The sequence below is a fragment of the Marmota monax genome, unplaced genomic scaffold, assembly GCF_021218885.2.
Source record: "Marmota monax isolate L192 unplaced genomic scaffold, Marmota_monax_Labrador192_F-V1.1 WCK01_AAM20220418_F8-fsc00051, whole genome shotgun sequence".
NCBI lineage: Eukaryota > Metazoa > Chordata > Mammalia > Rodentia > Sciuridae > Marmota > Marmota monax.
The window spans coordinates 4,993,770-5,014,201 of record NW_026695202.1 but is presented as its reverse complement, the minus strand read 5'-3'; the positions used below and the strand labels follow the sequence as shown (position 1 = coordinate 5,014,201).

Here is a 20,432-nt window from a genome sequence, read left to right as displayed (position 1 = left end):
ACCCTAAATGTTAATGGCTTAAACTCACCAATCAAGAGACACAGGCTAGTAGAATGGATCACAAAACAAGACCCAACAATATGCTGCCTACAGGAGACGCATTTGATAGGAAAAGACATACATAGGCTGAAGGTGAAAGGTTGGGAAAAATCATATCACTCATATGGACTTCGGAAACAAGCAGGAGTATCCATACTCATATCAAATACAATAGATTTCAAGCCAAAGTTAATCAAAAGGGATAAAGAGGGACACTACATACTGCTCAAGGGAACCATACACCAACAAGACATAACAATCATAAATATATATGCCCCAAACAATGGTGCAGCTATGTTCATCAAACAAACTCTTCTCAAGTTCAAGAGTCTAATAGACCACCATACAATAATCATGGGAGACTTCAACACACCTCTATCACCACTGGACAGATCTTCCAAACAAAAGTTGAATAAGGAAACTATAGAACTCAATAACACAATTAATAACCTAGACTTAATTGACATATATAGAATATACCACCCAACATCAAGCAGTTACACTTTTTTCTCAGCAGCACATGGATCCTTCTCAAAAATAGATCATATATTATGTCACAGGGAAACTCTTAGACAATATAAAGGAGTAGAGATAATACCATGCATCCTATCCGATCATAATGGAATGGAACTGAAAATCAACGATAAAAGAAGGAAGGGAAAAGAATACATCACTTGGAGAATGAACAATAGGTTACTGAATGATCAATGGGTTATAGAAGACATCAAGGAAGAAATTAAAAAATTCTTAGAGATTAATGAAAACACAGACACAACATATCGGAATCTATGGGACACATTGAAAGCAGTTCTAAGAGGAAAATTCATTGCTTAGAGTTCATTCCTTAAAAAAAGAAAAAACCAACAAATAAATGATCTCATACTTCATCTCAAAATCCTTGAAAAAGAAGAGCAAAACAACAGCAAAAGAAGTAGAAGGCAAGAAATAATTAAAATCAGAGCTGAAATTAATGAAATCGAAACAAAAGAAACAATTGAAAAAATTGACAAAACTAAAAGTTGGTTCTTTGAAAAAATAAACAAAATCGACAGACCCTTAGCCATGCTAGCGAAGAGAAGAAGAGAGAGAACTCAAATTACTAACATACGGGATGAAAGAGGCAATATCACAACAGACACTTCAGAAATACAGAAGATAATCAAAAATTATTTTGAATCCTTATACTCCAATAAATTAGAAGATAGTGAAGGCATAGATAAATTTCTTAAGTCATATGATCTGCCCAGATTGAGTCAGGAGGATATAGACAACCTAAACAGACCAATATCAATTGAGGAAACAGAAGAAACCATCAAAAGACTACCAACTAAGAAAAGCCCAGGACCGGATGGGTATACAGCAGAGTTTTACAAAACCTTTAAAGAGGAACTAATACCAATACTTTTCAAGCTACTTCGGGAAATAGAAAAAGAGGGAGAACTTCCAAATTCATTCTACGAGGCCAACATCACCCTGATACCTAAACCAGACAAAGACACTTCAAAGAAAGAAAACTACAGACCAATATCTCTAATGAACCTAGATGCAAAAATCCTCAATAAAATTCTGGCCACTCGGATACAAAAACTTATCAAAAAAATTGTGCACCATGATCAAGTAGGATTCATCCCTGGGATGCAAGGCTGGTTCAATATATGGAAATCAATAAATGTTATTCACCACATCAATAGACTTAAAAATAAGAATCATATGATCATCTCGATAGATGCGGAAAAAGCATTTGACAAAGTACAGCATCCCTTTATGTTCAAAACTCTAGAAAAACTAGGGATAACAGGAACATACCTCAATATTGTAAAAGCAATCTATGCTAAGCCTCAGGCTAGCATCATTCTGAATGCAGAAAAATTGAAGGCATTCCCTCTAAAATCTGGAACAAGACAGGGATGCCCTCTCTCACCGCTGCTGTTCAACATAGTTCTCGAAACACTGGCCAGAGCAATTAGACAGACGAAAGAAATTAAAGGCATCAAAATAGGAAAAGAAGAACTTAAATTATCACTATTTGCAGATGACATGATTCTATACCTAGCAGACCCAAAAGGGTCTACAAAGAAACTATTAGAGCTAATAAATGAATTCAGCAAAGTGGCAGGATATAAAATCAACACGCATAAATCAAAGGCATTCCTGTATATCAGCGACAAAGCCTCTGAAATGGAAATGAGGACAACCACTCCATTCACAATATCTTCAAAAAAAATAAAATACTTGGGAATCAACCTAACAAAAGAGGTGAAAGACTTATACAATGAAAACTACAGAACCCTAAAGAGAGAAATAGAAGAAGATCTTAGAAGATGGAAAAATATACCCTGTTCATGGATAGGCAGAACTAACATCATCAAAATGGCGATATTACCAAAAGTTCTCTATAGGTTTAATGCAATGCCAATCAAAATCCCAACGGCGTTTCTTGTAGAAATAGAGAAAGCAATCATGAAATTCATATGGAAAAACAAAAGACCCAGAATAGCAAAAACAATGCTAAGCAGGAAGTGTGAATCAGGCGGTATAGCGATACCAGACTTCAAACTATACTACAGAGCAATAGTAACAAAAACAGCATGGTACTGGTACCAAAACAGGCGGGTGGACCAATGGTACAGAATAGAGGACACAGAAACCAATCCACAAAACTACAACTACCTTATATTTGATAAAGGGGCTAAAAGCATGCAATGGAGGAAGGATAGCATCTTCAACAAATGGTGCTGGGAAAACTGGAAATCCATATGCAACAAAATGAAACTGAATCCCTTTCTCTCGCCATGCACAAAAGTGAATTCAAAATGGATCAACGAGCTTGATATCAAATCAGAGACACGCCGTCTGATAGAAGAAAAAGTTGGCTACGATCTACATTCGGTGGGGTCGGGCTCCAAATTCCTCAATAGGACACCCATAGCACAAAAGTTAATAACTAGAATCAACAAATGGGACTTACTCAAACTAAAAAGTTTTTTCTCAGCAAAAGAAACAATAAGAGAGGTAAATAGGGAGCCTACACCCTGGGAACAAATCTTTACTCCTCACACTTCAGATAGAGCCCTAATATCCAGAGTATACAAAGAACTCCAAAAATTAGACAATAAGAGAACAAACAACCCAATCAACAAATGGGCCAAGGACCTGAACAGACACTTCTCAGAGGAGGACATACAGTCAATCAACAAGTACATGAAAAAATGCTCACCATCTCTAGCAGTCAGAGAAATGCAAATCAAAACCACCCTAAGATACCATCTCACTCCAGTTAGATTGGCAGCCATTATGAAGTCAAACAACAACAAGTGCTGGCGAGGATGTGGGGAAAAGGGTACTCTTGTACATTGCTGGTGGGACTGCAAATTGGTGCAGCCAATTTGGAAAGCAGTATGGAGATTTCTTGGAAAGCTGGGAATGGAGCCACCATTTGACCCAGCTATTCCCCTTCTCGGTCTATTCCCTAAAGACCTAAAAAGAGCATGCTACAGGGACACTGCTACATCGATGTTCATAGCAGCACAATTCACAATAGCTAGACTGTGGAACCAACCTAGATGCCCTTCAATGGATGAATGGATAAAAAAAATGTGGCATTTATACACAATGGAGTATTACTCTGCATTAAAAAATGACAAAATCATAGAATTTACAGGGAAATGGATGGCATTAGAGCAGATTATGCTAAGTGAAGCTAGCCAATCCCTAAAAAACAAATGCCAAATGTCTTCTTTGATATAAGGAGAGTAACTAAGAACAGAGTAGGGTCGAAGAGCATGAGAAGAAGATTAACATTAAACAGGGATGAGAGGTGGGAGGGAAAGGGAGAGAGAAGGGAAAATGCATGGAAATGGAAGGAGACCCTCAGAGTTATACAAAAGTACATACAAGAGGAAGTGAGGGGAAGGGGAAAAATAATATAAGGGGGACAAACGAATGTCAGTAGAGGGGGTAGAGAGAGGGGAGGGGAGGGGAGGGGAGGGGAGGGGAGGGGAGGGGAGGGGGGATAGTAGAGGATAGGAAAGGCAGCAGAATACAACAGACACTAGTATGGCAATATGTAAATCAATGGATGTGTAACTGATGTGATTCTGCAATCTGTATATGGGGTAAAAATGGGAGCTCATAACCCACTTGAATCAAATTGTGAAATATGATATATCAAGAACTATGTAATGTTTTGAACAGCCAACAATAAAAAATAAAAAAAAAAGAAAAAAAAATAAAATAAATTATACTACAGAACTACAGTAACAAAAACAGCATAGAACTGGCATAAAAATGGACACACAGACCAATGGAATAGAACAAAAGTCACGGAAACAAACTCACAACAAAGATACAATCATGTGATCCTTGATAAAGATGCCAAAAACATTCAATGGAAAAAAGGCAGCCTTTTTAACAAATGGTGCTAGCAAACTGGATATCCGTATGTAGAAGAATAAAACTAGATCCCTATCTCTTGCCCTGCATAAAAGTCAACTCAAAATGGATCAAAGACCTAGGAATTAGCCTAGAAATTTTCCAACAGCTAGAAGAAAACACAGGGTTAATATCTAACATAAAAGCAAAGGCAATTACTTCCTCAACAGGATTCCTAAAACTCAAGAAATAATTCTCAAGAACAGCAAAGGAAACAAGAGCATGAACAGAGAGCCTATAGAAGGGGAAAACATCTTTGTCAGCTACTCTTCTGACATAAAATTAATATCCAGAATAAAGACTCAAAAAACTTACCACCAAATAAATAAATAAATAAAATTCAATCAACAGGCAAATGAAACAGATATTTATCAAAAGAAGAAATACAAATGATTAAAAAGTACACTAAAAAAAAGTTCAATATCTTTAGTAATCAGAGAAATGTAAATCAAAACCACACGGTGAGAATATAGGATGAAAAACAGAACAAAATTCACAACAAAGATACAAAGGGTTAGAAAAAGGGTTAGTTAGGGGGAAATGGGGAGAATTGTGAACTGAAATCAAATTCTACACATGTACGATTTTGTTTGGATGAACCCAACTACTATGTATAACTGTAAAGCTCTAATAAACACACACACACTATATATATATATATATATACATATATATACATATATGTATATATATATATGAATGACTTCATCTCACCCTGTTAGAATGAAAATCATCAAGAATACAAATATCCATAAATGCTAGTAAGGATTTGGGGGGGAAAGAAACACTTAATAATACACTGTTGGTGGGATTGTAAATTAGTACAACCATTATGAAAATTAATAAGGAGGTTCCTCAAAAGGAACTACCGTATAACCCAGTTACACTACTCCTCAGTATTTATCTAAAAGAATTTAAGTCAGCCTGCTAAAAGCAATCTATGCATTCCCATGCTTACAGCAGTGCAACTCACAATAGCCATGTTATGGAACCAGCCTAGATAACCATCAATAACTGACTAAAGAAAATGTGATACGATGAGTTTTCTATAGCCATAAAGAAAAATGAAATTATGTTATTTGCAGGAAAATGGATAGAAGTTGAGAGCATTATGTCAAGTGAAATAAACCAGACTCAAAAAGTCAAAAATTATGTTTTCTCTCATATGGAAAAGTTAGAGAAAAAGAAAAAAATCAAGGTGAGACTTCATAAAAATATAAGGAAGACCAGTGGAGTAGAAGAAGGGAACCAGGGGGAGGAAGGAGGGGAGGAAAATGGGAGGTACTAGGGAATGGGATTGACCAAATTATGTTATATGCATGTACAAATGTGTCACAAAACCACTATTACATATAATTATAATATACCAATAAAATTAATAAAAAATAAGAAAAAGCTCTTTTTACATGTCTGTTAGCTTAGTAAGGTATGGTTATTTCTATAAAGTCATACTACAAGACCTACAGCAGAAAGTTAAATAAAAAACCCCAAGCAGTTTCCCAGTGCCAGTACCTAGGGTTGCCAAAAACATTTTCAGCAGTCTGTGCCTGAACTGAGACCCTAGAGTAGACTATGGTAATTCTCAAATTTCAGTATGCATCATACTTACCTAAAGGGCTCATCACACAGACTATTCCACCTACCCCGAAGTTCTGATTCAATAGGTATGGGGTGAGGCTCCAGAACTGGAACTTTAAACAAGTTTTCAGTTGACGCTGCTGCTGGTAGTGATCCAGAAGCCACACTGAGAACTACTGTATTATGGTTAGCAACAGACTGACATAACTTGGATGTCAGGGGTAAGGGTTAGCTGAGGGTAACTGACCAGAAGTATATTAGAACGATAGGCAAAGTTGAAGGCCATTAGCACAAACACCTTAACTTCTTCACTACCCTGTGCTGAAGATGTACAAGGGTGGCAGGGATGGGAATGGGATGTCATCATCTGGTCACAATGCCTTTTTCAAATATTAAAAACTACCAGAGACATGAAGCACATTATTTGTTAAAGGTTGGTCCTGGGCTTAAAACGTATTCATCCTACCATGGCCCCTAGAGCCAAAACAGTGTGGTAATTAAGAGAAGAGGTAGTGGGTTCAAACTGCTTACATTCAATCTTGGCTCTTCTACTTATTAATAGTATACGCATGGCAAGTTACTTAGTTTCTCTGGACCTCATTAACTGTAAGAATCAAATGAGATCACACATTTACAGCATTTAGGACAGTGCCAAGTATGCAAAGAATGTTCAGTACAGGTTATCTAAGATAAATTCTCAAAGTCCTCAGCTTGGCATTTAATATTCCCTAATGAGCTCTTTTTCCAGTCTTTATTCATTCATACTATTTCTATCAAACCATCTTCTAGGTACTTACCTGTCCAAACTACTCACATTGAACCCGTCTGCTTTCTTATCACTTGCCTCTACATGCATCAGTCCTTTTTCTTCTCTGGTTATATAGGTTTCAAATATTTAATACACTTTCAATATAAAGTTTTTCATAACCACTTCAGACCTCAACATTCTTCCTTTACAAGCAATATCCAAACCACAGTTTGCAGCAATCATTTTGGGCTCAGCACATCTGTCCTGGTGATTTTCCTTCTGAGTTTGCTTCAACTACTAAAAGCTCTCTGAAAGTAGAAATGACATCTTTTTATGAAATAAATGCACTGCAGTGGCTTTTGAGTCAGAAAGACCTGGGTTTAATACCTGTTTTGTTTTTTGCAAGTTATACAATTTAGATATGTTATTAACTTCTCTGATCCTCAGTTTTCCCTTTGTTAAATAAGAGTAATATCATCCACATCTAATATAATTATTTTTTATTTGTTCTAATTCATTATACATGACAGTAGAATGCATTTTGAAACATCATACGTAAATGGAGTGTAACTTCTCATCCTTCTGGTTGTACATGATGTACAATCACACTGGTCACACAGTCATATATGCACATAGGGTAATAATGTCCTATTCATTCTACTGTCCTTCCTACCTATACCCCCATAAGTAATTTTTAATAGTGACTTTTATTATGTTTTATTACTTCATAATCTTTATAGTCCTTAGCAGAGCAACTAGCACTGCCAAAAATAAATTAAGAAGTTCTTCAAATCTCAAACATTAGTAGAGATCTATTAATATTGTCTTGATGCTTCTTTATAAGAAGGAAAGAAAGTAGCACAGACTGTTCTTGTGATTGTATTGGTAGGGTGACTTGCCCCACTGGGTAAAAAAGCCTTTACAAATAGGCAATAGAAGTTATCTGCCTTCATTTAAAGTTTTTTTTTTTTCCTGAAGAGCTTAAATTACTTAAATACATATGTTCTTTATAAATATTATAAATGTAAAATTGATAAAACCCTTAGAGAAAATAGAAACAATGTCCACAATTATTCTAGCTGTTATATTTTATGAGTGACAGAAGGCCTTATTCTTTCTCAATCTAGTTGGTTTTCAGTAATACATATACTAATTTTTTAAAAAATACTACACTCTCTATTTTTTTAACTTTATTTTATTTTTTATTTTTATGTGGTATTGAGGGTCAAACTCAGGGCCTTGCACGTGCGAGGTAAAAGCTATACCACTGAGCCATAACCCCAGCCCCTGTGCATATAATTTTTTAAAAAATATTTGAGCTGTCAATGGACCTTATTTATTTATTTATACACGGTGCTGAGAATTGAACCCAGTGCCTCACACATGCCAGGCAAGTGCTCTACCACTGAGCTACAACCCCAGCCCATGTGCATATAATTTTGTTTCCTGATTTATTTTTTTAACTCAACATAAGCATGTTTCCACATTACTACAGATTTCTCATAAACCTAATTTTAACTGGATGCAGTATTAAATATAATTCCTGTTTTCAATGAGTCTTTAGCATGAAATGCAGCAGAGTCCAGAAAGAACAATGGATTTGGCATTAGAAGGCATAGCTTCTCAATTTTATTTTTTGTTTATGTACTTTGTAGTTTACAAGTAACTTTTATATATGTTTATTATATATTCTTATTCAATCTAAGAAATGCTTATTGAATACTACATAATTCTTACAAATAATAAGTACCTAAAGACATTTAACCAAGAAGGAGGACAGGACTCAATCCAGATCATCTGATTACAAAGTAATTTCCAATGTAAATCAGTGACAGTACCATAGCTGTCTGTCTCACTTAGTATAATCTTGAGCATGTCACTTTATTAGGCATCTTTTTTCCTCTGTATCATGCATTAAAGCAAAATGTCCTTTAAAACAAACTTCTTCCAGCTTCATAATGGCAGGTTTTCATCATGAATCTGTAAAACTATAGTCAGCTTTGATTTTAGCTAAGAAACAAGCAAAACAGGCTCTGAAGGATATGTGAACACTCAAAAGACCTACCATGGTTTATAAACTGTCTTAAGAGGTGATTTTTAAAAATAATAAAAAGTTAGAAGTCAAATTTTATACCTAAAAAATGACTTTACTTAAAAGACTGACATCATAGTCAACTACACTTAAATAACCTAAAAGGTTGTTAGAAAACACTTTTTTAAAAATATGGTTGGACACAGTATCTTTATTTTATTTATTTATTTTTATGTGGTGCTGAGGATCGAACCCAGCGGCTCGCACATGCTAGGCAAGCACACTATCGCTGAGCCCCATCCCCAGAAAACACTTTTGAGACAAGTGAGATTAGTGCCAGTTCACAAACAATTACTAGACATGTTGTGATAGGTATGTAAGTTTGGATACATATAAAATATTCAGACTATGCATTTTGAAATCTTTCAAATTAGACTCTAACATCTAAGAAAGTGATTTTTTTTTAAAGTGATTAACTTACAGTATAAAAGTACTGCTCTACTGCAAATTAGGGAAAATGAGCAAACAAAAAATTGTGGTCATAAATCACTTAAGAAGCACTGTTCTAGATGATTTATTTAATCCTTTTTTCTTAAACTGTACAGAAAAAATAGTAAAACTTAGTTCCTGGAATAATGAAAAAATAATATAAATCTTCATAAATGTGCTTATCTAAGAATTTGTTAGGCATTGTGGTAGAAACTGAAGTTGTTCACCAACAAAATCTACTCTCCCCTTTGTATGTATGTAGTAACAGAACTGTGTCATGTCCATGGCTGCCTAGCTATACCACATTCCCCAGATGTTCTTTATAGACACAGGACTAAGCTCTTGCCAACAGAATATATATGGACTAGCTCAATACCATTTCCAAGTCTGGGTCTCTAAGACAGTGGATGTGACTTCTCTACTTTCTTGTCCCCAAATTTGGAAGGAAACTAAGCTCTCTTGAATAAATTAATGAAATAGAGCCATCCACCTACCTGGATAACTACCTCAGAACTGTTACCTGAAAAGTCAACAAACACCTATATTCCTTAAAACCACTTCTATTTTGTTCCTTCTTTTTCCCCAAGGGCACTTAACCACTGAGCCACATTCTCAGCCCTTTTTATTTTTTTATTTTGAGGCACAGTCTCATTAGGTTGCTTAAGTCTCACTAAGTTGCTGATTTCAAAGCTGAAATCTTTCAGCCTCCTGAGCCACTGGGATTACAGGTGTGTGCCACCATACTCATCTCTATTTTGTTCCTTCTTAATGTTCAAGTTGCTGACCCCTTTGTCAAAAAAAAGCTTAGCTTTAACCTAAATAGAATGCAAGTTTGAAATATGACAGCTTATCAGTGCCCCATACAGAAGCTCTTATAGTATCATTCCATAAATAACAAATGTTATATTTTACTCAAAGACTAAGCAACTGCTCTCTCTATTAATACCAGAAGGTAGGTCAACTCAGGATGATGTATCATGGCTGGTTTCTATATTCATTCAGTCATCCATCAAGCAAGAATTATCCAAATGTCTATTTTATAAATCCAAGGCAGTGTGGAGAGACAACAGTAAACTTCTAAGAAATTTAAAGTCAAGTGAAGAATTACAAAGAAACTCAAGCTACGGATAAGTCTAAATGAGAAGTTTCTCAGCCCTAACATTACTGTCTCTGAATTGGAAAACATTTGTTTGGGGAGGATATTCTGTGTATCGTGGGGCTTTTAATAGCTACCTTTAGCCTCTTCCCATTAGTTGCCAGTAACATTCCACCACTACCATCAAGTAATGACAATCAAAAACACGTCTACAGAAATTGCCAAATATTTCCGGAGGGGCAAAATCAAATTATCTTATTGAGAAACATTGAACTAAACATAAAATACTATAATACAAATCTGAGACACCTTAATTAAATCTTATGTGAGGAAACCAGACCAATCCAGGCAAAAGCTGCCTAAGGAAGCAATATCTAAAAGGATACCCAAAACACACAGGTTCAATTTCCATTCAGCCATCCAACAAGTATTTTCAGTATTCAAGGTACTGTGCTAGGTGATGGCTGTAGAGTGGTAAACAAAGACATAATCTGGGGTTTAGTCTAATTGAGAAAATAGGTAATAAATGAATGAAAAGAATATAATTAAAATGTTACTAAATATTACAAGAGAAATGAACAGGACGTTTTAATAGAAAATAACTGGAGAAAGAATCAACTTTAGATAGAGTGATATTTAAGCCAAGTTCTGATAGTGTGCAAAGTTCTGATAGCTGCCAAGTGTGCAAAGAAAAGAGCAAAATGGGCTGAGTCTGGTGTGTTTAAGGTTCTGAAAGCTAGGTGGATGATGTTAGAGTAGACGTAGACTACTGTGAGATGAAATTAAGAGGAAAGCAGGAACCAGATTATGTGGAGTTTTAGTTTTACAGGGTCAGGAAATCAGACTTTACTTCAACTGCTATGAAAAGTCAACAAAGGAGTTTATGCAAAGAAGAGATGTAACTCAATTATAATAAAAAGTCAAAACAAACAAACAAATAAATCACCCAGGCTATGTGAAAAAAAGGATAAAGGGGAGCAAACACAGCTTTAAGTATGCTATCAGTGAAGAGGAAGCGACATAGGGGCACTTGCTCCAATTTCAGAGGAAAGATCAATAAGAATTGCTGTTTATGAGTGAGAAGGAAATTTATGGCTTATTAAGAAGGAAAGCCTAGGGGAAGAACAAGTTTGGGGAAAATTCTGCAAGATAATATAAAGTTTGAAATGTTTATAAGAAGTATCATGTACGATACTGAATGTATGTGAGCTATAAGCACTGGGGCCATGCTTTCTAGAATGAGTAAGGGCATTTCATTTAAGAATGGATTAGATTGCCTAGAGAAAAATACAGACAGAAGAGAAGCCCTGAAAAATGCCAAGATAGACAAAGGAGATTAGGAGATATCAGCAACAGAAAATTTAGGAGTGTGGGATTCTGGAAGACAAGATAGGACAAAGTATTTTATGAATGTAGTAATCAATTGTTTCAAATGCAGATGAAAGATCAAAAGGCATAAGAATTTGGCAATACTAGATTACAACAACCTTGATAAAAGAAGTTTCTGAAGATACTTGGGAGGTGAGAAAGTGAAGAAAGAAACAGATCCCTTTCAAACATAAAGGAAGCAGAGAAAAAGAATGGTAATAAGAAACAAAAAAAGCTGGATACAGTGGTACATGCCTGTAACCCCAGCTACTCAGGAGGTTAAGCCCAGAGGATATATTAAAAAAAAAAAAAAAAAAAGAGGGACTATAAAGTCAAGAGAAGCTTTTTTTTTTTTTTTTTAAGAAAGGATATGTTAGTCCATGTCTATATAAGAGGAATGAAGAGTTTGTATTTAATCCTGAAGAAAATGAGGAACTTCTTACAGTGTATTAAGTAGGGGAATGACATTAGATTTGTACTTTGGGAATCATTACTCTGATATTAATGTGGAAAATGAGTAAGCAAAGGAGGAAGAAACAGAAGCAGGGAGACCAATTAAGAGGATATTGCAGTAGTCCCAATGAAATAATGGCTGTTTAAACTAAGGTAGTGGTAATAGAATTAGGAAAGTGGAGAAAGAAAGAGATTTTAAGGGAGTAGAAATGACTGAATGATTGGCCGAGAGTGAAGAAGAAAGAGACAAGGAACCTCTCAGGTCCCTAGCCTGGATAATTGGTTAATGGTAATGTCATTCACTTCTGAGATAAGAGGACTTAATTCTAAAAACTGGCTGGAAAAAAAAAAAAAAAAAAGTTGCCTTGTAGACATGTCTCTTTGATAGTCCCCCAGTAGATACCTCAAATAAAACATATCCAAACTCATTAACTAGGAAGAGGTCAGAGTCCCTGTAACTTACCTTTCTAAAATTCATATTCAACTACTTGTCACAATATCCTTGATCCAGGCACAACAATTTATTCTAATAATTGTGTGAACTTCTAGGCCTTTTTTTTAATGTTATTTCCTTTACTCAGAAATCTTTCCTACCCCTGACTTTCTTAAGTTATTTCTATCTTCAAAAGAAATGCCATCTTTTTCACCATCCCCCAGCAGGAAGTAATCTCTTCCAGTTCTAAATCCAGAGTACTTAATCTCTACTACTGTTATAGAACTTAACACTTCTGACCTTGAATTATATTTTTGGAGACTTATCTCTTACCAACTTTTCGGGATGGGAATTTGTCTAATATATTTGGTATAAAGATACTGTCAAACATGCTGAAAATCATACATGTATATACCAAGTGTGACATCTTGAAAGCACTGTGTATTACAGAACATTATGTCCAATATTCATAAGTCATTAAAGTTCTGCATTTAATTCCTAGCTGCCACTGACTTTACTCTTTATATTTGTTGTTTTTAGATATATGCTGCCACTTACTTTAGATGTATGACTTTGAATAAATTGATTGGCTTCTTTAATTTCCTTATTTGTAAAATGAGTATAATAGTATCTACTTCATAGGGTTGTTGAGGAATTTAAAAAGATGATGTATATATTTTCCCCAAATTAAACAGTAAATTTTACTTATCATTATAACTACAACACACATATCATTACTAACATTACATTCAGAAGCTACCAGGTATTATGAATTCCTATCAGACAGATATAACTTTGCTATTTATTACCTGTAAGATCTGGACAAGTATTTGATATCTCTGACTTTTAGTTTTATTACCTATAAGATGGGGATAACTCCCTGCATTACAATGTTATTTACTGAATGAGATGATAATACACAGTAAAAGCTAAAATTTTATACCACCAAGAACAAGACTTATAAGACCCAAACCAGTAACAGTATCTTTACTTATTTTCCTGATTGAAACAATAAGCCTTATGGGCAGACTTTACAGTTTTCTCTTTGACATTACTGCTTATCAAAAGGATTTAATGACCTGAGACTTCAGAATTCTTGGTGATAGTTGGGTAATAATTAATAGATTAGAATAAAAAATGGGCCAATGATTAAAAACTGACACAGTGAAAAAAGAAAGTGAACACTGCAAAAGAAAAGGATTAATGTTTGCTTTATTTACAAGAAACAGGAAAACGCAATAGCTTTCCAGTTCAAACTGGAAAGAAGGGCAGTGTACATACACAGCACAGGCACTCAACTCAATAATCTAGCCCTAGAATAAGTTACTACAAGGCCAGAAAAGAGCCAAATAGTCAAAAGACATGAGTACAATTTCCTGAATCAGAAATGTTAAGAGTTAAAAGGGGCTATAGTGACTGTCTTATATCAATGAACATTAGCAATGCAAAAGGTCTTTAAAAAGTAGGTTTTTCTGGGCAAATAAGTTTGGGAAACTTATGCACTATGGAAAATAAACCTATTTAATTTTTTCAACTGATATTTCCTTAATTTATTTGTCCACAGAACTCTTTTTTAAAAAATAACACCAATAGACTCAGAACAAGGGGATACTTTTCTCATTTTATAGACATGAAAACTGACTCTCAAAGAGATAAATGATTTAATTAAAGTAGCACAGAAAGCTACACTACACAGGAGACTCATAGATTTCTATTTGACTCAGTTCTAGTTTCTTTTCTATCTAACGATATAAAGAAAAAAAAGCAAAAAATAGGTGTTCTTAACATTAAAAGTAATTCAGGGTTCACCTAGGCCTGTGAAGGGAAATGAGGACAGATTTTTTTCTTCTTAATTAAACAGACTTAAGTCCTTAAACACAGTTCTGCTTTTTTCATTTGTTTAATGTTTCTGTTCTTCTACTGTAGTGGTAGTAAAATACCTATCCTTATAATTTGCCATTTTCTCGTTAATAAGCATGGACTTTTCCTCTGCGTTCCCACCCCCACCCCCCTGCCCCTGGCTACAGTGGTAGGCACACGCTTGATCTGTACTCTTCCTTAATCAACCAGTACTCTTATAGTGATGGGATAGCATTCTGCTCTTAAAATAGGCTATGCACATTCTCTGGGAGATGTGGCCCAGTGCCAGAGATACTTAAAGTCAAAGGATAATCCCAGTATATCTTCTAGAACCACTATTTTACTAAGAGATTTATTAGAGGGAATGGATTTCTAACTGAGAATAAACAAACACGTTAAACAAATCACAATATAAAAGCCACATAAATTTTTAAGAATAAAAAGTGAAATGTCAAAGAAATTTTAGTAGTTAACGCAGACTCCCTTGGAAGATGTCTTCCTGGCCTCTCAAGGTTATGCCTAAACTCTTTCCTCTGATGGATGTCAGTGGATATATATTCCACAGGGATCTAATTTTAGTTCTTAACTGGAACTGAAGGTCAGCCACCTAAATCTGATAGTTCTAAACTTTTGCCCTTGGTATAGAGTGAGTGAGTAAGCAAAGGGTGGGAAGAGGAAATAAGAAAGGAAGAGGGGAAGGATCTTACTATAATTAATAGAAATAAGCTTACTATAATTAATCCTTGCAATGATATTGTCAGTTCCATAAGACAGACCTATGCAAAAACTGTATTTAACAAAAATACTAACAGTGACTTATTGCCAAAATGTTAAAATATGCTTTTTATAAAAGTCAGAGAAAGGGTTAGTATCCCCCTTCAGTAGAGCAACCTTCTAAAGTAGCCAAGACATACTAACCCTTATACCTTCATAGCACCTAACCTAAAGTCCTAAGAACAAACAACAAATCACTATATGCATACAGAATCCGGAAGCCCTTTATAAATTGAATGAATCCGCTCTAAAGTACAATAAAGCCCAACATCTCTAGGCATAATCTCCCACCACAAAGGAGAGACAACAGAGATATACAAAGCCAAAACAAATGTATAGGAGAAAGCAGTTACAAAGCAGTCAAACAGAGCTGGAAAGTAACGTGAACAACATGAAAAAACAAGGGAAAAAAGGATTACAGATAATGCAGGACAACTTAAATCTACAGGAGGACCTAGAAGCATCAGAAACATGGACAGGGAAAGAAATCAAGGCATACCTAACTCAGATGGAATGGAATATTAGAGAATACATGAGACAGCAAGTCCAAGCATTGAAAGTATATTTTGAAAACGAACTAAACAAACAAATTCAAAATGCAAAGAACGAGCTTTACCAGGAGATAGAGATCTTAAAAAAAACCCAAACAGTAATCCTAGAAATGCAAGAAACCATAAACCAGATTAAAAACTCTAACGAGAATATTACAAATAGATTAGATCAAGTAGAAGTCAGAACATCAGATAATGAAGACAAAGTCTATCAACTTGAAAAGAATATAGTCAACACAGAAAAGATGCTTAAATCTCATGAGCAATCTATCCAAGAGATATGGGATCTCATCAAAAAACCAAATTTGAGAGTGATTGGGATAGAAGAAGGCACAGAGGTTCAAACCAAAGGAATGGACAACTTATTAAAGGAAATAATCCTAGAAAACTTCCCAGAGATGAAAGATGGAATGGATTGCCAAATCCTGGAAGCCTACAGGACCCCAAACATCCAGAAGCGTAATAGACCAACTCCAAGACATATAATTATGAAGATAGCCAACATACAGAACAAGGAGAGAATATTAAAAGCTACGAGAGAAAAGAGGCAGATTACATTCAGGGGTAAACCAATTAGGTTAACGACTGATTTTTCATCACAGACTTTGAAAGTGAGAAGATCCTGGAACAATGTATTTCAAACGCTGAAAAATAATGGATTCCAACCAAGAATACTGTATCCAGCAAAATTAAGCTTCAGATTTGACAATGAAATTAAAATCTTTCACGATAAACAAAAGCTAAAAGAATTCGCAGCCAGAAAAACAGCACTGCAAAGCATTTTGGGCAAAATTCTACAAGAAGAGGAATGGAAAAATAGTGCCCAAAACTAACAGCGGGAGGTATCTCAGTAAAGGGGGAGGAAAATAACCAAAAAGTAAAAACTAGCCAAACTAAAATAAATAAATAAATAAACATGACTGGAAGTACAAATCATATTTCAATTGTAACCTTAAATGTTAATGGACTAAACTCACCAATCAAGAGACACAAGCTAGTAACCTGGATCAAAAAAACAAATCCAACAATATGCTGCCTTCAGGAGACTCATATGATAGGAAAAGACATACACAGGCTGAAGGTGAAAGGTTGGGAAAAATCATACCACTCACATGGCCCTCGGAAGCAAGCAGGAGTGGCCATACTCATATCGAATAAAATCAACTTCAAACCTAAGTTAATCAAAAGGGATAAAGAAGGACACTATATCCTGTTAAAAGGAACCATCCACCAACAAGACATAACAATTATCAATTTGTATGCACCAAACAATGGTGCGGCAACGTTCATAAAACAAACTCTCCTCAAGTTCAAGAGTCAAATAGACCACAACACAATAATTATGGGTGACTTCAACACACTGCTCTCGCCATTAGACAGATCCTCCAGACAAAAGCTGAATAAAGAAACTATAGAACTCAATAACAAAATCAATAACCTAGACTTAACCGACATATATAGAATATATCAACCATCATCAAGTGGATACACGTTCTTCTCAGCAGCACATGGATCTTACTCAAAGACAGATCATATATTATGCCATAGGGCAACTCTTAGTAAATATAAAGGTGTGGAGATAATATCATGCACCATATCTGATCATAATGGAAGGAAACTGGAAATCAATGATAAAAGAAGGAAGGAAAAATCCTGCATCACATGGAAAATAAACAATATGTTACTGAATGATCAATGGGTTACAGAAGACATAAAGGAGGAAATCAAAAAATTCTTAGAAATAAACAACAATTCAGACACAACATACCGGAATCTATGGGACACAATGAAAGCAGTTTTAAGAGGGAAATTCATTTCCTGGAGTTCATTCCTCAAAAAAAGAAAAAAAACCAACAAATAAATGAACTCACACTACATCTCAAAACCCTAGAAAAGGAAGAGCAAAACAACAGCAAATATAGCAGAAGACAAGAAATCATTAAAATCAGAGCGGAAATCAACGAAATTGAAACAAAAAAAAACCATTGAAAAAATTGATAAAACTAAAAGTTGGTTCTTTGAAAAAATAAATAAGATCGACAGACCCTTAGCCACGCTAACGAAAAGAAGAAGAGAGAAAACTCAAATTACTAACATACGGGATGAAAAAGGCAATATCACAACAGACACTACAGAAATACAGAAGATAATTAGAAAGTATTTTGAAACCCTATATTCTAATAAAATAGAAGACAGTGAAGATATCGATAAATTTCTTAAGTCATATGATCTGCCCAGATTGAGTCAGGAAGACACACACAATTTAAACAGACCAATAACAAAGGAAGAAATAGAAGAAGCCATCAAAAGACTACCAACCAAGAAAAGCCCTGGACCGGATGGGTATACAGTGGAGTTTTACAAAACCTTCAAAGAAGAATTAATACCAATACTTTTCAAGCTATTTCAAGAAATAGAAAAAGAAGGAGCTCTTCCAAATTCATTCTATGAGGCCAACATCACCCTGATCCCAAAACCGGACAAAGATACTTCAAAGAAAGAAAGCTACAGACCAATATCTCTAATGAACATAGATGCAAAAATCCTCAATAAAATCCTGGCGAATCGAATACAAAAGCATATCAAAAAAATTGTGCACCATGATCAAGTAGGATTCATCCCTGGGATGCAAGGTTGGTTCAATATACGGAAATCAATAAATGTTATTCACCACATCAATAGACTTAAAGATAAGAACCATATGATCGTCTCGATAGATGCAGAAAAAGCATTTGACAAAGTACAGCATCCCTTTATGTTCAAAACACTAGAAAAACTAGGCATGACAGGAACTTACCTCAACATTGTAAAAGCTATATATGCTAAGCCTCAGGCCAGCATCATTCTAAATGGAGAAAAACTGAATGCATTCCCGCTAAAATCTGGAACAAGACAGGGATGCCCTCTCTCACCACTTCTATTTAATTTAGTCCTTGAAATACTAGCCAGAGCAATTAGACAGACAAAATAAATTAAAGGCATAAAAACAGGAAAAGAAGAACTTAAAATATCACTATTTGCGGACGACATGATCTTATACCTAGAAGACCCAAAAGGGTCTACAAAAAACTACTAGAACTAGTAAATGAATTCAGCAAAGTGGCAGGATATAAAATCAACACGCATAAATCAAAGGCATTCCTGTATATCAGCAACAAAACTTCTGAAATGGAAATGAGGAAAACCACCCCATTCACAATATCCTCAAAAAAAATAAAATACCTGGGAATCAACCTAACAAAAGAGGTGAAAGAAAAACTACAGAATCCTAAATAGAGAGATAGAAGAAGATCTTAGAAGATGGAAAAATGTACCCTGTTCATGGACAGGCAGAACCAACATCATCAAAATGGCGATATTACCCAAAGTTCTCTACAGGTTCAATGCAATGCCAATCAAAATCCCAATGGCATTTCTTGTAGAAATAGATAAAGCTATCATGAAATTCATATGGAAAAACAAAAGACCCAGAATAGCTAAAGCAATTCTAAGCAGGAAGTGTGAATCTGGAGGTATAGCGATACCAGATTTCAAACTGTACTACAGAGCAATAGTAACAAAAACAGCATGGTACTGGTACCAAAACAGGCGGGTGGACCAATGGTACAGAATAGAGGACACAGAGACCAATCCACAAAATTACAACTTTCTTATATTTGATAAAGGGGCTAAAAGCATGCAATGGAGAAAGGATAGCATCTTCAACAAATGGTGCTGGGAAAACTGGAAATCTATATGCAACAAAATGAAGCTGAACCCCTTTCTCTCGCCATGCACAAAAGTTAATTCAAAACGGATCAAAGAGCTTGATATCAAATCAGAGACTCTGCGCCTGATAGAAGAAAAAGTTGGCTCCGATCTACATATTGTGGGGTCGGGCTCCAAATTCCTTAATAGGACACCCATAGCCCAAGAGTTAAATACAAGAATAAACAAATGGGACTTACTTAAACTAAAAAGTTTTTTCTCAGCAAGAGAAACAATAAGAGAGGTAAATAGGGAACTTACATCCTGGGAACAAATTTTTACTCCTCACACTTCAGATAGAGCCCTAATATCCAGAATATACAAAGAACTCAAAAAATTAAACAATAAGATAACAAATAACCCTATCAACAAATGGACCAAGGACCTGAACAGACACTTCTCAGAGGAGGACATACAATCAATCAATAAGTACATGAAAAAATGCTCACCATCTCTAGCAGTCAGAGAAATGCAAATCAAAACCACCCTAAGATACCATCTCACTCCAGTTAGATTGGCAGCCATTATGAAGTCAAACAACAACAAGTGCTGGCGAGGATGTGGGGAAAAGGGTACTCTTGTACATTGCTGGTGGGACTGCAAATTGGTGCAGCCAATTTGGAAAGCAGTATGGAGATTTCTTGGAAAGCTGGGAATGGAGCCACCATTTGACCCAGCTATTCCCCTTCTCGGTCTATTCCCTAAAGACCTAAAAAGAGCATGCTACAGGGACACTGCTACATCGATGTTCATAGCAGCACAATTCACAATAGCTAGACTGTGGAACCAACCTAGATGCCCTTCAATGGATGAATGGATAAAAAAAATGTGGC

At 35.3% G+C, this 20,432-nt stretch overlaps 1 protein-coding gene across 8 annotated transcripts in view; it reads right to left on the bottom strand.

Annotated features, from left to right (window-relative positions):
* Nucleotides 1-20,432, bottom strand: part of Ric8b (RIC8 guanine nucleotide exchange factor B) — a 117,629-nt gene that overhangs the window by 73,356 nt on the left and 23,841 nt on the right. The window contains exon 1 of one of the 8 annotated variants that reach the window (XM_046429333.2): nt 6,846-7,104. The exons of the other annotated variants lie outside the window; for them this stretch is intronic. The gene's annotated coding sequence lies outside the window, so the exon portion shown is untranslated. Of the gene's footprint in view, nt 1-6,845; nt 7,105-20,432 lie in introns of those variants that run through there. 8 annotated transcript variants of the gene reach the window in all.